We start from the raw sequence: 18,506 nt of genomic DNA on the forward strand, positions 1-18,506 counted from the left end.
CAAATGCAGTTCCGTGTAAGCAAGTGTAAGGTGATGCATGTTGGGGCAATCCCAACTTCAAGTATAACCTGATGGGATCTGAGCTAGTGGTGACCGACCAAGAAAGAGATCTTCAGGTTGTGGTGGACAGCTCGATGAAAATGTCAACCCAGTGTGCAGTCACTGTAAAAAAGGCAAACTCCATGTTAGGCATAATTAGAAAAGGAACTGAGAATAAAACTATCAATATCATACTGCCCTTTTACAAACCCTTGGTGCAACCACACTTGGAATACTGTGTACAGTTCTGGTCACCATACCTAAAAAAATATACTGTAGAGCTGGAAAAAGTGCGGAAAAGGGCCACTAAAATGATCAAGGGGATGGAGCATCTACCCAATAAAGAAGGTTTCAACAGCTGAGATTGTTCAGCTTGGAATAAAGGAGGGTAACGGGAGACATGACAGAGGTGTACAAAATTATGCATGGTGTGGAGAATGTGGATAGGGAGACATTTTTCTTCCTCTCTCACAATACTAGATCCCAGGGTCATCCTATGAAGCTGATTGGTGGGAGATTCAGGACAGATAAAAGGAAGGACTTCTTCACACAGCGCAGAGTTAAACTATGGAATTTGCTACCACAGGATGCAGTGATGGCCACCAATTTGGACAGCTTTAAAAGGGGGTTAGACAAATTCCTGGAGAAAAAGGCTATCAAGGGCTACTAGTCCTGATGGCTATGTGCTGCCTCCAGTAACAAAGGCAGTGAGCCTATGTATGCCAGTTGCTGGGGAACATGGGTGGGAGGGTGCTGTTGCGCTCATGCCCTGCTTATGGGTTCCTGGTCATCAGCTGGTTGACCACTGTGTGAACAGAATCCTGGACTCGATGGGCCTTTGGTCTGATCCAGCATGGCTCTTGTGTTCTCAGCTACTGTAGCTGAGTGAGATGTGAACCTGGGTACGAAATTCTATTTAGACACAGAACCACAGGATAATAGAGTCTAATTTGAGCCTAACCCTGAGAGCCTGTTTTCTCTGTGGCAAAACTATGTGTTTTCACATGCGAGCATAGCCTGCTTCAGAAGGCAAGGAGGCAGGGCTGCTACCAAATGCCTAGTTTTCACTGAAGCAGTACACCTGTGTCTGGACTGCACCTGCCATCTAGGCAGTAAACAGTGTTTACTAAAAGTTTTTCTACACAAGGTTGTTAATCCACTGTATCTACTTTCGGTTTTGTTGCAGAATTGAGATCCAAGGTCTACACAAAGAGCTTTTCTTTTTCTGTTTTCCACTACATAGCCTCTAAGCGGAACTGTGCTATAGTGGAATAACACAATTACACAAGTAGGAAAATACATTTTCTTTCGCTTTCAGAAGAAATACCCCATTTCCCCCACTCTAAAAAAAAATACTGGCAAGTGGAGGGTCACAAAGTCATTTAAAGAACCAGTAAGCAACCATGAGTAGGAAATGACAGACACACAATAAATGCCTCATGTAGAAAAGCTCAAAGATAAATTCTAGCAATTTACAACGTGACAGATTCCTGAAGGAGGTTTTTCCACATTTACAACCTCCATATATTAAAAACCAAACCAAATAGACGACACACAAAGTGAGGTGTGGCTCAAACAATGTTAATTTGGAACATCCCCTATCGGGAGGCTAGTCTGGACCCAGCAGGAGGTGTGGAAGCCACCAATGTGGTGGCTTTTTTTTTTTTTAAGTGGAGGGGCAAGAGGCAGGAGATGGTGAAAGCAGTTTGAAACACGGATTGCTGCCCATGCTGGGTATACTCAGCACACTTTCTCCTCTGGCAAAGAGGATCTTGTATTGTTTCAAAAACCTGTACAACCACAGGAGATAAAAGGGCGGTGTGAAGCAAAGCCTCTGTCATGTCATTTTTTTAAAAAAGTCTACTATCTCCTACAGATATGTATTTGGACTGATGCAGTGCTTGGCCTGTAGACCCCAAGAAGCTCCTTGCAGAAGTCTGTATGAGCTTTCTAAAGGGAGAGGAGTGGAATGTCTGTAGAACAATTAAAAAAAACTTCAGGTCCCAGAAAAATTAAGACTTATGACTTCTTAAAAGATTCCCCCTGGCACAAGCAGCTCTCCAACTCTGAAGAGTGTGCGGGTGGGAAGAGATTCCAAGTAATCATCAAACTGGCCTTCCAGGAAGGATTCAGATGCATGGGGGTCATTGACACATATGCTCAGAGGGAACTTATCTGCCTTCCCTTTGCAAGTTGGGCTCCAGCTGGCAGGGGAAATGAAAATGACAAATATCCATCGTTAAGAGACAAGAATGCTGCTGAGTTGCCAAGCTTTCCCCTAAACAAGGCCTCTCTCTCTCTCAAAGCAATCTAATGGCAACCTAGTTCAGAGAGTTTTCTAAGGTCACAATCCCCAAATCACCTAGTCCAGAGCAAGCTTACTGAAGTCAAGGGGGCAATAAGAACATAAGTAAGTATGTAAATAAATCCGGCATCCATTGGCCTGACTTGAATATTCTGTTTTGGCATAGCTGACAGCAAAAATTCACAGCTGCATGATCAGGACTCCACACACCTGCAAGACTGATTGTATGACCTTCCCATCTGGGAAGTTCTAGGGTTGTTTAACCCTCGCATAACCCATGCCGCCAGGGTTCACATGACATGATAAGCCATGGCACACACCACAGCTTGCATATTCAAAATGGCGGCTGGCGCACACTGGGAAGCCCTGCAAGTTAATTCACGCATGGTGGCTCAGCATTATGTGTGAACCAACTCAATAAAGGGGAAAGAGCAGCAGTCAATGAATTAGGGCTGGCCTTACTGGCCAACCAAAAGTTTATTTTTCGTCAGGACAGCCCCAGCCCACAAGGTGTGGAGTATTGTCCTGATCTCATGCTAAGTCTCAAAAGCATAACAAAGCTAGGCGGAAGTCAGCTCCTCTTTCCAGCAATAAGCTTTGGAGGGGGCAGAAAACAAGTGCCTGAGCATGCGCTCCCCAGTTCAGACCTGGAGTAGGAGGCAGAACTGAAGGACACTCCAAGCTGGGAGCACCCCTTGCGCAAACAGATGTGCCTCTCCTTTAGCTCAGAACTGAGGGGGGGAAATGCACATATGCCAACCTGCTTTGCTTCTAAACCCAGGGGGTAAGCTGAAGTGGGGGGAGGAGGGGGTGCATTGATTTGTTCTGCCTCTGTGTCCAATCGTTGCTCTAGATGATCTCTAATTCTATGATCCCCTCGTTTCAGCTCCAAGCTGAAGTGGGGGAGGAAGAAGTGAGTCAGTCTGCTTTGCTTTTGTAGGCAACAGGTGCTCCAAACTAAGGATGCCCCTTGAGTGCAGAGGGAAGCCCACATGGTTTGGCCTCCTGTCCCCAGCTTTGAGCTGAAGGGGGGAGGTGGAAGGACATTTGGCTTGTCTCTGCCTGTAGTTCCATTTCAGGCTCATCTCACCAAGGCAAAAGAGGTGAGCAAGATTTTAAAACTGTGAGGAAGAGACACTGAAGGTACTGCACACAAATACAAACCCTGGCTCCAGAAATGTACACATATCTCCACTCGTAATGCACTATGGTTAAAAAAATTTCATCAGCAGCCCTTCTCTTCCTTGCCCCAGAAGCATCATTCATCCCATTTAAATGGATTACGCAAGGGAAAATCAACATATCCAGTGGCAAAGACAGGATTCCCATGCCCATTTGCCAGTGGTGTGCAAAGCTTAACCCTCCCCACAGCCACTTGTTCTTCAGCCAGGGTTCCCAGACATATTTAACGGATAAGTAGGGGGAAACCGGCCAGCAGAGTTGCAGACAAAAAGCAGAGGGGCTTGGGAAGAATCAAGCATTTCTCCTCTGGGCCACTACTTTCCCCCTGCAAATGCCAATTCCCTCGCTGCTTTGAATATTAATGGGAAATGCAGGGTTGGGAATCCCCTTTTTGCCATGAATATGCAGCTCTGGTCTAACATCAAACTAATTTAGTGGCCCTATAAGCAGTAGGCCAAATACATGACCTATGGGACTTATGCTGCCTAACATGGCATTAATAGTCATTAAGCAATTCTGTGAATGTGCTCATTGATAACTAAACCCCACTGAACAAAGTGGGGCTTACTTCCAAGTAAATGTGGATCGGCTTGTGCTGTAAGGCTGTCCTAATTCCATCTTGGGATGGTTTGAGAGAAGGATGGGAACTCTCAGTTTATAAGCAAACATTTTTGTTCATGCACTTCATTCAAGTCAACTCCATCAGGTTCCTCCTTCAGCTGTCAACTGGTGGCAACCATTTCATTAGGCCATGGGGGGAGCGGGGAGACCTCAGGCCCACCGGGCCAATTCCAGCTTGCCAGAGTTCGCCAGATGGCCACACCCCTTTCTCCTGGCCCTACCCCTTCCCCCAACCCGCTATTGTTGGGTCGTTTCCTGGCTTCCCTCACTCCCAATTCTGAAACGTTGAAATACCTCACCTAAGACTTTGTTACTGGCAGTAAGAGCTTTAAGCTAAAACATACTGGTATGTTTGGCCTCACTCATTTTGCCTTCAGCCCCACCCACCACTGGAATGCAGCCCACAAGAGCTTCTTTGAAACTGAATTTGACCCTCAACCTGAAAGAGGTTCGGCACCCCAGTATCAGGCTGCAGCAGTGAAGGGAGGGAGGACCATGCCATCAGCTCAGCTGAGAGACCAGCAACATTTGGATCTTCCTCTTCTTGAACTGTACATGCTCCACCTGATTGTTACAATAACTATGTAACTAAGAACTAGTGCCTGAGTTTGCTTTTTTCCTCCTCCCTCCCAGTCCGCTTTCCTTTTGTGTCGTGCCTTTTAGATTATAAACCTAAAGGCTTATAGATTATAAGCCTAAAGGCAGATACCATTTTACTGATCTTTGTAATCTGCACTTTTTGGCTGAAGCACAGGGTAAAAATACCTCAAAATAAATAAAATAAATAAGGATCCTTCCGACTTATCCATGCAGATTTCCTAGGGTACGAGGTCTTCAAGGAGGAGATGGGCTCCTCACATCTCAGATTCTTTGTGCTGTCCTCATTCCCTGTGTGTGTCTCAATTCTTTCTCCAGTTGTCCATTTTCCAAAACCCAGCATTACTTGCATCTGGCAGGACCCGGTTTAATTAGCCAGGGGGGGGGGGGACTACAGACAGTGTTTGATTTAGTACTCCCCCCCTGTCAAGAAAACCAAAACCCACTATCCATCTTCCAAAGTAAATTTTCACTGAGCTTGTCATCTGGATGAGGGTAAACATGAGCAGAACAGACTGATAACATTAAGATGCCGCCATCAGCAAAAGCAAGGAATTTTGGAAGAAAAAAACCTACTCAGCTTTCGAGATCCAGCATGGATGAATCAGTTCTCCAGAATTCATTAACTCTTGTAGCTTAATGTACTCGCTAGTGAGAACACAACCTCCTGTATGTGTTTCTAGAGGAAACGTCACTCATCTGAGTCAGGTTTTTCATACTCCTTTTTTCTCTGAGTCGATGTATGATGTTGTGTACCGACACCACTCATTCCAACTAAGAAGTCAGATGCAATTTAATTGATTACTTTAGACGCTGACGTTAGTATGCCTTATAAAATGTTGGCAGGCCATCCATCTGCACATACCTATAGCAATCATTTGTTGTTTTACGTTATGTCTGTCACCTGGATGCAATCTTAGGTGACTAGGCGAGTGGCTATTTACAAGGTGGGAGATCAGCCAAAAGCTTTAGCACACTTCAAAATCTGCTTCCGAATTAACTAGTGGCGTCAAGAATGGAGGGCAGACTGCTATGCAGGACATACAGACAACAGTCACCTCCTTCCTCACCCCCTGCACCAAATTTAATAACACAGAAATGCAAAGCAACTTTCCTTCCAGCTGTTATTGAAAGTTAACATATACACAGTTTAACTCATATGGCTTTTTGTTGTTGTTCAGTCGTTAAGTCGTGTCCGACTCTTTGTGACCCCATGGACCATAGCACGCCAGGCCTTCCTGTCCTGCGCTCTCTCCCGGAGTGTGCTCAAGTTCATATTCATTGCATCGGTGATGCTATCTAGCCATCTCATCCTCTGCCGTCCCCTTCTTCTTTTGCCTTCAATCTTTCCCAGCATCAGGGTCTTTTCCAGGGAGTTTTCTCTTTGCATTTGGTGGCCAAAATATTTGAGCTTCAGCTTCAGTATCTGTCCTTCCAATGAGCAGTCAGGGTTGATTTCCTTTAGGATGGACTGATTTGATCTCCTTGCAGTCCAGGGGACGCGTAAGTCATCTCCAGCACCACAGTTCGAAAGCATCAATTCTTCAGCGCTCAGCCTTCCTTATAGTCCAGCTCTCACAGCCATACATTACTTCCGGGAAAACCATAGCTTTGATTATATGGACCTTTGTCGGCAAGGTGATGTATCACCAGACACATCCACAGCTGAGTGTCCTTTCGGCTTTGGCCCAGCCGCTTCACTCTTTCTGGCGCTACTTGGAAATACCCTCTGCTCTTCCCCAGTAGTATATTGGACACCTTCCGACCTGAGGGGCTCAATTTCCGGCGTCATCTCTTTTAGCCTTGTGATACATTCCATGGGGTTTTCTTGGCAAGAATACTGGAGTGGGTTGCCATTTCCTTCTCCAGTGGACCACATTTTGTCAGAACTCTCTGCCATGACCTGTCCGTCTTGGGTGGCCCTGCACAGCATAGCTTATGGCTTCACTGAGTTATGCAAGTCCCTTCGCCACAACAATGCAGTGATCCATGAAGGGGTCATATGGCTTACCTTCTACCATTAAGAACCACTAGCAAGAGAAGCTATCAGTTTGACTGTCCTTGTCCTTGACGGTTTGTAGGCGGTCAGCCAAGAAATGTTTGTTCCACAAAGCTCTTAATGTGTGTTTTTTTAATGCTTTTAAATTCTTTTCTTCTTTTTATGCCATTTTATTGTTTTGAAGGATTTTTTTTTTATTGCTTTTAGCCTTTATTGTACTAAGAAGTATGTGTATAGTTGTAAACTGCCTCATGGGCCCCTTTCTTTCAGTAAACTCTAAAGGTACCTAAAGGCACAATCCTACTGGGAGAGTCAGCTGTCTCTGAACTCGGAAGCATCTGACTATCCAATGCAGGGCAGGCAGAGCACGAGGGGAACCTCTCCTCTACGCTCTGGCCACCCTGCATTTGTGGCTAAACAACCGATTTTGGCTGTCTAGCTGAGGGCTTTGGAGCAAGGGGGGGAAGGCTGCGCGGTGCATAGGAAGCACTGTGCGGGAACACCCCCTTTTTGCCCACTCCACGCTGCATTTACAAGTGCAGAGATAGGGAAGAACCGTGCCACCTATGAGCAGTGGGGGAGGAGGGTGCGGTTCCCAGAAACTGAAAAATCCTATGGCCGTCTAGACACTGTCTAGCAGCCATAGGACTGGTCTCCCTGTTGAGGCTTCTGTCATAGGTTCAGTCCAGGTCAACCGATTAGAATGAGCTAGCTGATGAATCAACTAAAAACCTTTAGGATGGCAGGTCTTATTCCATATTTTGCTTACTTATGTACCACATCCATATTATGTAGCAGGAAACAGCAACACCATCTCAATCAGAAAGTCATACAGCTGGCAGCGGGAGGGGGGGATCACCTTGGTTCCAGTCCAAACCACCCCATCCCCTCAACCAATTCTGTAGGATTGGAATCAATGAAAAAAGCCAAATAGATGACCCCCTACATTTTATGATTTCCAGCTCCATCTATCAAGAATCGTTGTTGGATTTCCACCATATGTGGTGGAAGTACTTCAGAATAAGAATACAACCAGTGCATCATAGGCACGTTGATTATGAAAAAAATGAGATGGAAATTGCTAAACCACACAGTTTGCAATTTTGTACATCGCAAGCCCACACAGCTGTAATGCCAACTCGCGGAAGAACCTTCACCAAACTTAACTCCCTCCCCTCCCTGGAACTCCTCCACCTGAACCACAGTTAGGCAGCTTGTTGGTGCAGACAGTACCAGTAGTTAAGATTAACCAAAGCCTGAAACCATTATTTGAAGTGATTAAATCTCATGGCAGATCTTGTTTGAAAAAGCACCTCCTCCCAATCAAGGGCACTACTGAAAGAAATGGCTTTCCCCCATAAAGGCCCACCCAAAATGGACTCTAACATTTGACTCCAGCAACTTGGAATAATTTTTGTTTATGTTTGCTCTTTTGCCGACCGAATGGCAAATGAAGCTGAATTTCTCATGCTGTTATGAAAAGCCTTAGCAGTACAAAGAGAGAGAGTTTCTGGTTGGCTGCGCTGGTCACTGTGTCTGAAACTCTTGCACTTATTCTCCTGTTTTGTGCTTAGAATCACAGGGAGGATGGATCACATTCAACATGTTGCCTAGAGACACTGGAGAGCCAAATGTGTTCTCTTGTGTGCAACAAAAAATTCATTTACAGTTTTTATACCCTTATGTTGGAATGTATACATCACATATTTCAAGATCTTTTTTGTCCTGCTGCCTCCATTTCATCGCTGTTCCAAGAAAATGGACCGTAAGCATTTATTAGTGACAAAAAGAATATTCAGGCTGTCCCAAACAACCCATTTTTCACTGATTCATCACAAAGCTTAGGGTTGGAAGGTGGTTTGAAAACTACAACTGAAGAGCACCCCCGACCAAATTCTGGCACATTCTATTTTTATTTTGTCTTTTTGAGTAAGGGTAAAAAAAGAAAAAGAAAAAAAGAAACCTTAGAGGGGTCTTCTCAGTGCAGACTCCAGTTTATCAGAGTACTTTTGAAATCTCGTAATTTTCAACCCATTTTTGGATTTGATGGTCAGCCAGGGTGTCAAAAGGCCCTGTGTTTTTAAAACACAGAGGGGGGAGGGAGCAATTACTTTGATAAAATTGGTCAATATAGAGGCCTGATGATGTGGACAAGGTGCTTGCAGCAATGTTACAGACCACATTCTCTCTCAATCCTTGCCCTTCCCGGCTAAATAAGTGCTAGGTGAGGGTGTGACTAGGTGGGTCCAGGGAGTGGTAAATGCATCTCTATGCAAAGGGATGGTTCCTGCTGCCCTTAAGAAGGCAGTAGTGTGGAAGAAACCCACTCTCAGCCTTCCTTATAGTCCAGCTCTCACAGTCATACATTACTACTGGGAAAACCATAGCTTTGACTAGACGGACCTTTAGTCAAAAGGTGATGTCTCTGCTTCTGACTATGCTGTCTAGGTTTGCCATAGCTTTCCTCCCAAGGAGCAAGCGTTCTTTAATTTCATGGCTACAGTCACCGTCTGTGGTGATCTTGGAGCCCAAGAAAATAAAATCTGTCACTGCTTTCATTTCTTCCCCTTCCATATGCCAGGAAGTGATGGGGCCAGATGCCATGATCTTAGTTTTTTTAATGTTGAGTTTCAAACCAGCTTTTGCACTCTTCACTTTCACCCTCAACAAGAGGCATCTTTTAGGATTTTAAATAGCTCAGCTGGAATACTGTCATCTTCGCTAGCTTTGTTGTTAGTAATGTTTCCTAAGGCCCACTTGACTTCACTCTCTATGATGTCCGGCTCAAGTTCAGTGACTGCACTATCATGGCTATCAGGGACATTAAGATCTTTCCTGTATAGTTCTTCTGTGTATTCTTGCCACCTCTTCTTAATCTCATCTGCTTCTGTTAGTTCCCTGCCTTCTTTGTCCTTTATCATGCCTGTCTTTGCACAAAACGTTCCCTTGATATCTCCGATTTTCTTGAAGAGATCTCTAGTCTTTCCCATTCTGTTGTTTCCCTCGATTTCTTTGCATTGTTCATTTAAGAAGGCCTTCTTGTCTCTCCTTGCTATTCTCTGGAACTCTGCATTCAGTTGGATATATCTTCCCCTTTCTCCTGTGCTTTTCGCTTCCCTTCTTTCCTCAGCTACTTGTAAAGCCTCCTCAGGCAGCCACTTTGCTTTCTTGCATTTCTTTTTCTTTGGGATGGATTGAGTTGCTGCCTCCTGAACAATGTTATGGACCTCCGTCCATAGTTCCTCAGGCACTCTGTCTATCAGGTCTAATCCCTGAAATCTATTCCTCACCTCCACTGTATATTCAGAAGGGATATGATTTAGGTCATACCTGAATGGTTTAGTGGTTTTCCCTACATTCTTCAATTTAAGCCGAAATTTTGCAACAAGAAGCTCATGATCTGAGCCACAGTCAGCTCCAGGTCTTGTTTTTACTGACTGTATAGAGCTGCTCCATCTTTGGCTGCAAAATACATAATCAATCTGATTTCGATATTGACCATCTGGTAATGTCCATGTGTAGAGTCGCCTCTTGTGCTGTTGGAAAAGAGTGTTTGCTATGATCAGCATGTTCTCTTGACAAAACTCTATTAGCCTTTGTCCTGCTTCATTTTGTACACCAAGGCTATGCTTGCCTGTTATCCCGGTGATTTCTTGACTTCCTACTTTAGCATTCCAATCCCCTATGATGAAAAGGACATCTTTTTTTGGTGTTAGTTCTAGAAGGTGTTGTAGGTCTTCACAGAACCGATCAACCTCAGCTTCTTTGGCATCAGTGGTTGGGGCATAGACTTGAATTACTGTGATGTTGAATGGTTTGCCTTGGATTCGTACTGAGATCATTCTATCGTTTTTGAGATTGTACCCCAGTGCTGCTTTTCCCACCCTTTTGTTGACTATGAGTGCTACTCCATTTCTTCTAAGGGATTCTTGCCCACAGTAGTAGATATAATGGTCACCTGAATTAAATTCGCCCATGCTTGTCCATTTTAGTTCGCTGATTCCCAAGATGTCGATGTTCAGTCTTGCCATCTCATGTTTGACCAACTCCAGCTTACCTTGATTCATTGATCTGACATTCCAGGTTCCTAAACAATATTGTTCTTTACAGCATCGGACTTTCTTTTCACCACCAGACACATCCACAGCTGAGTGTCCTTTCGGCTTTGGCCCAGCCGCTTCACTCTTTCTGGCGCTACTTGGAAATTCCCTCTGCTCTTCCCCAGTAGTATATTGGACACCTTCTGACCTGAGGGGCTCATCTTCCGGCATCATCTCTTTTAGCCTTGTGATACGTTCCATGGGGTTTTCTTGGCAAGAATACTGGAGTGGGTTGCCATTTCCTTCTCCAGTGGACCACATTTTGTCAGAACTCTCCGCCATGACCTGTCCGTCCTGGGTGGCCCTGCACAGCATAGCTTATGGCTTCACTGAGTTATTCAAGCCCCTTCGCCACAACAAGGCAGTGATCCATGAAGGGGGGAGGAGCCATAGCTCAGTGTAATAGAGCACATGCTTTGCATGCAGAAGGTCACAGGTTCAATCCCCAGCTTCTCCAGGTAGGACGAGGAAAAATCCTGCCTGAAACCCTGGAGAGCCACTGTCAGTCAGTGTTGACAATACTAGGCTACATAGGCCAATGGTCTGACTCAGTATAAGGCAGCTTCCTATGGTCCTACTTGAAGCCCCTGGGAGTGGTCATCAGGGGTTGTGGAGCCAAGTGCCATCAATATGCTGATGATATGCAGCTCTTTCTCCCTCTGACATCTGAATCAGGTGAAGCTGTGGAAGTCTTGGATCAATGCCTAAATTCAGTAATGAGGGCCAATAAACCAGAGATGTGGCTTTTCTGTAAAATTGTTCATTGTAAATTAAGTTCATTTGCATGGGATCATTTGCATTGGAAACTTTTCAGTTCTCATTAGAAACTTTTCTGATGCCCCAGAACAGAAGTGGGCAACTTGTGACCTCCAGATGTTTTGGCCTACAACTCTGATCGTCCCTCACCATTGGCTTTGCTGGCTACAGCTGATGGGAGCTGTAGGCCAAAATATCTGGAGGGCCACAAGTTGCCCAACCCTGCCCCAAGAGAGATCTAATTTAGTATGTTTATTTTACTTGTATGTAATAAACAACAACACTAAAAAAATTACCCCATGTTAGTTTTTTGTCCCAATATTCCACTAATATTTGATCTTAAATATTTGAGGTGGAAAGTTAAAGCATACTTAATGTGATTTAAACTGATTGGTGGGAGATTCAGGGCAAATAAAAGGAAGGACTTCTTCACACAGCGCAGAGTTAAACTATGGAAATCGCTACCACAAGATGTAGTAATGGCCACCAATTTGGATGGCTTTGAAAGGGGATTAGACAAATTAATGGAGGAGAAGGCTATCAATGTCTCCTATTCCTGATGGCTATATGCTACCTCCAGTATCAGAGGCAGTATGCCTATGTATACCACCTGCTGGGGTACATAGGTGGGAGGGTGCTGTTGTACTCATGTCCTATTTGTGGGTTTCCCATGCGCAGCTGGCTGGCCACTGTGTGAAAAGAACGCTGGACTAGATGGACCCTTGGTCTGATCCAGCATGGAATTTATGTTCTTATATAATTTTTTATTGGAATGTTTATAAACATTTAAAGACAATAGTATGTACTTCCCTTACATGTTTTAAAATTAAGGAAAAAACCAAAGTACTGAAAACTGTTGACACACAAATTAATTTTAGCAACCCAAAGAACTGAACATAGCTGAAACCACTCATCTATTTCTATAGAGTTCAGTTCTCTTCTATTAAGGCTGTTGGGGCAACTTCAGTTTCACAGTCACTACTTATTAGTTCCATTTCACTCTAAGACATGTATTTCAATGACATATATGTATTCTCTCACATGCTTGCTAGGAATAATCACCTGAAAAACATTAATTACACCTTTGAAACTGCCAAGCATGCCTAATATTGCATTTGCAATTGGCATAAATTAATTTTTACTAATGAACTTAAGAAATGGAAAATTTTCCACAGAAAAATAAAGCACTGGTTATTTGCCCCCAAATGTCCTGTTTTTGAAAGTTTTCCACCCCACATCACTGCAATAAACTGAGAATGAATCCTGGCAAGAAGGAGGTCCTGTGGGTGAGCAGTTCCTGTTCTGGATGGGGCTGCACTCCCTCTGAAAATCAAGTTCATAGTCTGGGGATACTCCTGGATCTATCTTTGTTGTTGGAGGCCCAAGCAGCCACAGCAGTTTTGTCTGGTATGCCAGCTGCAGCTGCTCCGGGACAGAATAGCTTGGCTGCAGTGATACAGATGCTAGTAACGTCAAGACAAGGAGTTTCTCTGCACCAGCAATTTATTACATGTTTGGGATTGGCCACTTGCCGAGGTTTGTGGGTTCATTGCATGATGTTGTCGACATCCAGGGCCCCTCCTGTGCTTTTCAAATTTATCCCGCTGTAAAAAACACCAGACTAAATCAGGTATGTTTTAAAAATGCACAGAATTGGTAGCATGTAATGCCTCCGTAGCACTATATTTCAGCCACTAGATAGCGTTGTCTAAAGGAAAACATAGGAAAAGTGCAGAAACTGAAGATTTCAGTTCAAACCACATGGTCGCCCGTGTCCACCCATGTAACAGAGTCGATCACAATCCCGCAAAGAATCTGGAAGCAGAAAACCCCAGTAAGGCAGCAGGTTTTTCTATTAATGTGGAGAAGCCCTAGATTTCTGAAACATGCACTACGTGTGGCTGCCCTTAAGGTTGGTCCGGAGACTGTAGCTAGTCCAAAATGTGACAGTTGGGAGCTGCCTCGTTTCAGCATATAACTCCTTTGCTGAGAGAACTTCATTGGCTGTCTATTTTCTATCAGACCAGGTTTAAGGTTTTGTCATTGGTGTATAAAGCCCTAAACTACATGGGACCAGGGTATTTGTCCAGGGCTTATTTCATGCTGGCCCTAAGGACACCGTAGAACCATTAGAGGCTTGCGGTGATATGTTTGCAAAGTACTTCCAAGATATAATCTCTTGTACCTATTGGGACTTAGAGTCCAGTGTTATAGCAGGTGAATCAGGTGAGGTATCCAGTGCACAGTCTTGTCTAGTTTTATTGGATGAGTTTCAGTTGGCAAAGCTCAAGGACATTGACAAGGTACTGGGACGGATTTGAGCAACCACTACCTTATTGCTCCTCTTGGCTTGCTTGCTTATTTACTTATTTATTGCATTTCTATACTGCCCCATAGCCAAAGCTCTCTGGGCGGTTTACAGAAGTTTAAAACTGCCAGCTTAGAAAAACTGGCAGGGAAGAAACAGCCAGCTGGGCCAAGGGAGTGATTAATGCCTTCTTACAAGACAGAGTGGTCCCGCGCCAGCTCAAAGAGATGGTGGTGAGACCACTTCTGAAGAAAATCTCCCTGGACCCAGAAGATCTTAACAACTTCAGACTGGTAGCAAATGTTCCTTTCCTGGGCAAGGTCCTTGAGTAGGTGGTAGCCAATCAGCTCCAGACTCTCTTGGATAAGACCGATTATCTGGATCCATTTCAGTCGGGGTTCAGGCCAAGTAGGGCATGGAAATAGCTTTGGTTGCCTTCCTATGTCAGGAGAGAGACGGGGGAGTATGACCTTGTTGATTCTCCCGATCTGATTTTAAATATTTTAATTCTGTATTTTGATTATTTTCCCCCCATTTTTATTGCTTACCGCTCAGGAATCTTATCAGATATAGAGTAGTATATAAATCTAGCAAATAAATAAAGATATTGACACCACTGGTTTCCTGTATTGTTCAAATTTAAGATTTTCTCCCCAAGCATTAAAATAATCTGAGGAGGCTCTATCAAGAGTACTGTTTATTTTCTTTGTGATATGTATTAAACACCTATAAATGGATTCTGTAAGTGCTATACAATTCAAATTTAATAATTGTACAATAAATCACAACGAATCAGTTAATACCCAACACAACATAAAACCCAAACACACATACCAGCACATCATAATAAATACAGATTAGAAACTTTAAAACCAGCACTGTATGGGAGGGAGCTAAAACACGCACGCACGCACGCACACACACACACACACACACACACAGCAGGGACTAAAATAGTAGATCTTAAATTAACCAAAGTACTAAAATGCATAAATACTTAAAATACTTAAAATACCCAGAATAACAGAAGAGTCTTAGCCTGGCACCAGCAAGATAATGTTTCTGCCAGTCATGCTTCCCTAGTAACTGCATTCCAAAGCCAGGAGGCCACCATCAAAAGAGCCCTCTCACCTGGTCCCAGTTAAAACTTCTGCAGCCATATTTTGCACCAGCTGATGTTTCTGAACCATCCTCAAAGAAACCCCAGGTACACATTACAGTAATCCAAACAGGAGGTCACCAGAGCATGGATCACTGTAACTACATCCGGGTAGGCAACATAATACCCTCCAAATGTTTAGGACTACAGTTCCTGTAAGCCCCAGCCGGCATGGCCAATGGTCAGGGATGATGGGAATTGTAGCCCAAAACATCTGAAGTCCACCACCAGATAGAGTCATTCTTGGGATACCAGACAAAGCTGGTAAAAGGTGCTCCACTATCTTATGACAGTGATGGATCCAGGGGCACCAAAATATATGCTTGGCCATCTTTGCCTGAGGCACAGTGGGTCACCCTAACAGCACCTAGAGAGCCTTGCCATATGGTCCCAATTGTGGAACTCCCTGGCCTAGAAGTTTTGCCTTGTGTCCTTGTTAAGAACATAAGAATCTTGGTGGATCAAACTAAAGGCTTATCCACTCCAGCATTCTGTTCACACAGTGCCCAACCAGCTGCCTGTGGAAAGCTCGCAAGAAGGACATGAGTTTTAGAAGATAGTTTAAGACAAATTTCAGAATGCCTTTAAGTTGAAATTTGTAGAATTTTATTCTGGTGTATTGTTAGTTTTATTTGTTTTTAAATTTTACTGTTTGCTGTGACTTTATGATAATTATACCTCACTGTCAACCAACATTCTTACAGTAAGAACAGTTTCCAACAAAAAACCACATACACAGCACGATAAAAATAGGACTAAGTTGGGGGGGGGGGAGACTATTCTGACCCCTGGCAGTTGGTGATTCCTTGAGGAGAAGGCTATCAATGGCTACTAGTCCTGATGACTATGTGCTGCTTCCAGTATCAGAGGCAGTATGTCTATGTACACCAGTTTCTGGGGAACATGGGTGGGAGGGTGCTGTTGCACTCATGTCCTGGTGGTGGGTTTCCCTTCGGCAGCTGGTTAGCAACTGTGCAAAAAGAATGCTGGACTAGATGGACTCCAGGTTCTAGTCTCTTCCCTCCAGGAGAGGGGCAAAATGAGCTGCAGATGGATACAGGGACTGGCTTTATTTTATTTCTCTTTTAACCAATCAGAAAACTTTTCTATGGGCTGGCATAAACATTTATGGTGCTCTTACACTCCACCCCAATCATTACTCTGCAAATTGACAGCATGACCTTGAATGCCCCTGCATGATCTGCAATTGGCACAAGGCACACTGCACATGACTGAGAGGTTGAAAGAGACTGCCAAGGCAGGTTCCAACCTTTCCAGCATTCCCTGCAAAAGCATGTGTCCCCACCCTTTACACCCCTTGCTCTCATCAACCAACCTGCTTGCTTTGACCCCCACCCAACACTGGGCCCCAACCACCATGTTAGCAACCATGATGGAGAAAAAGTAACACGTGTCCCATGGGGCCTGAATATCTGCTACCACATGTTCCTATTATTTTATTTATGGAATGCTTTTGCCCTTCTTTTGGCAAATCTTGATTTAGTAAGATTTAACAGTAGCACATTTTCATAGTTTTGATTGTTTTAACCAAGTTTTTATTTTTAAAAATTGGTTATTATTGTTAGTTGCCTAGAGCACCATTTTCTTAGTGGAAAGGTGGGGTATAAATCAAATAAATAAATAAATAAATACTTTTCTTTACAAACATGAGGGCTAGAAATGTTTTTTTCCTCAATAAAAATCAATTCCTGGGATGCTAGGAAGGACCTGATGGAATGCAAGTTTGCATGGACCATTTGTGTCCCACAATGCAGATTTTTAATTGACTTCAAGGCTATATACTTTCTGAAAGGTCACTTGACTAGAATATATGTTACGATCCCCATTCCCCATAACGGAAAGCCTAAAGTTTCAAAGTGAGAGAACTGTGAGGCTCCTACTGATTTCGAGGGAAGTGGAGGTTACTTACACAGTGAGACAACTGGAATGGCTAAAAGTCAACCAGAATTTAAAGCAATTACATTATTTTGTTCCTGGTGTGAAGAAGGCAAGCTGTTAATGCAGAGAAGGGAAGCCCTTGGAGCATGTGATAAAAAATGTGGGTTAGCACTAAATTCTTTATCAAAGAACTGGCTTACCATGGAGATACATCTAAAAGCATACTGTATGGGTCTAACCTGATACATGCAGGAGTTTAAACACTGTAATTCTTGCGTTAGATCTACTTCTAACAGCCTAAGCTATCAGCAGGGTAAAGTGTCAGCATATATATTCATAAAAAGTCAACTAGTAAAGCTCATCCTGGACTGCATCACTTCCAGGTGCAAGGGGGAATACTGCATTTTCTGGTTATACATGTGCGCACACACCAAAGGATGGCTAGGGGACCCCTTCTCTCGAGCATGCTAGCAGGGAGATTCCCCCCCCCCAAAAAAAATAGAGGAGCAGTGAAACATGCAAACCCATCTGCAACCCAACATGGAAAAGTCTGGGAAAAGCTCCATCTTTTTATGCCACTGAATGCATAAACTCACGCTTATGCTAGGCCAATAAGACCTCAGAATGCAGTGTTCCAAAAGGAGGCTATTTGATCGGTTTTATGCACCCAGGCTAAGTAAATAAGAAAAGGCCCAAAAGATTAAATATGGAACAATGCCAACTTGTTAGCCTTTTTTCAAAGCATTCTTGGAAACATAACCAACCCACCCACCCACTTGCTTCAATTGGTCTTTTGACAGCATCATACCTAAGCACTGCAATCTGATTACCCTGCTCTTCTAGCAACGATTTGGGTAGATAGCGTAGCTTGTACAGGCAGCAGCAGCAAAGGCAACAAATGTTTGATGTCCACACTACAGCAGCAGCACATATACACCAAATTACCCAATGTCTGGCTTGGTGTTGGGCACACAAGTTTCCTCCTCCTTCAAGGCCTGAAGAAGGAAGTGGAATTACCCTCTAGTGCAGCCTTCCACAATCTGGTGCCCTCCAGATGTTCTACGCCACAACTGCCATAATTCCTGACCATTAGCCGTGCTGGATGGGCAGATGGGAACTGAGGTCCAAAACATCTGGAAGGCTGCTCTAGTGTCAGTGGAGAGGCAATAGGTCTGAAATAAAGCACATGCTTTGTATGCACAAGGGCCAAAGGTAAATAACTGGCATCTAGCACAAAACAACTGGGTTGGGCTTACTGATAATAATAAATATGTATGGAGGTAAATCTAGTGATAATTTTTTAATTATTATTATTTATTACATTTCTATACTGCCCCAAAGCCGAAGCACTCTAGGTGGTTTTCAAAAGTGAAAACATTAAAATACAATATACAAATTTTAAAACCATTTACATAAAAGCATACGAACAATATATACAAACAACATATAACTAGAAACAACTTTGAACTAAAAAGAATTTTTAAAAATCCAGCAATAAAACAACACAGCTTAAAACAACACAGCTTAAAAACAGTATACAA

At 43.7% G+C, this 18,506-nt stretch overlaps 1 protein-coding gene across 5 annotated transcripts in view; it reads right to left on the reverse strand.

The window, feature by feature from the left end:
* MAN1C1 (mannosidase alpha class 1C member 1) overlaps positions 1 to 18,506 on the reverse strand; it is a 201,414-nt gene that overhangs the window by 128,712 nt on the left and 54,196 nt on the right. For 3 of the 5 annotated variants that reach the window (XR_014785156.1, XR_014785157.1, XR_014785155.1), the window contains exon 1: positions 69 to 17,904. The exons of 1 other annotated variant lie outside the window; for it this stretch is intronic. The gene's annotated coding sequence lies outside the window, so the exon portion shown is untranslated. Of the gene's footprint in view, positions 1 to 68; positions 17,905 to 18,506 lie in introns of those variants that run through there. One more of the 5 variants, XR_014785158.1, reaches the window with a different exon arrangement.

This window comes from Heloderma suspectum, chromosome 10, assembly GCF_057233095.1.
Source record: "Heloderma suspectum isolate Gila_16-S chromosome 10, 16-S_ref, whole genome shotgun sequence".
Taxonomy (NCBI): Eukaryota; Metazoa; Chordata; class Lepidosauria; order Squamata; family Helodermatidae; genus Heloderma; species Heloderma suspectum.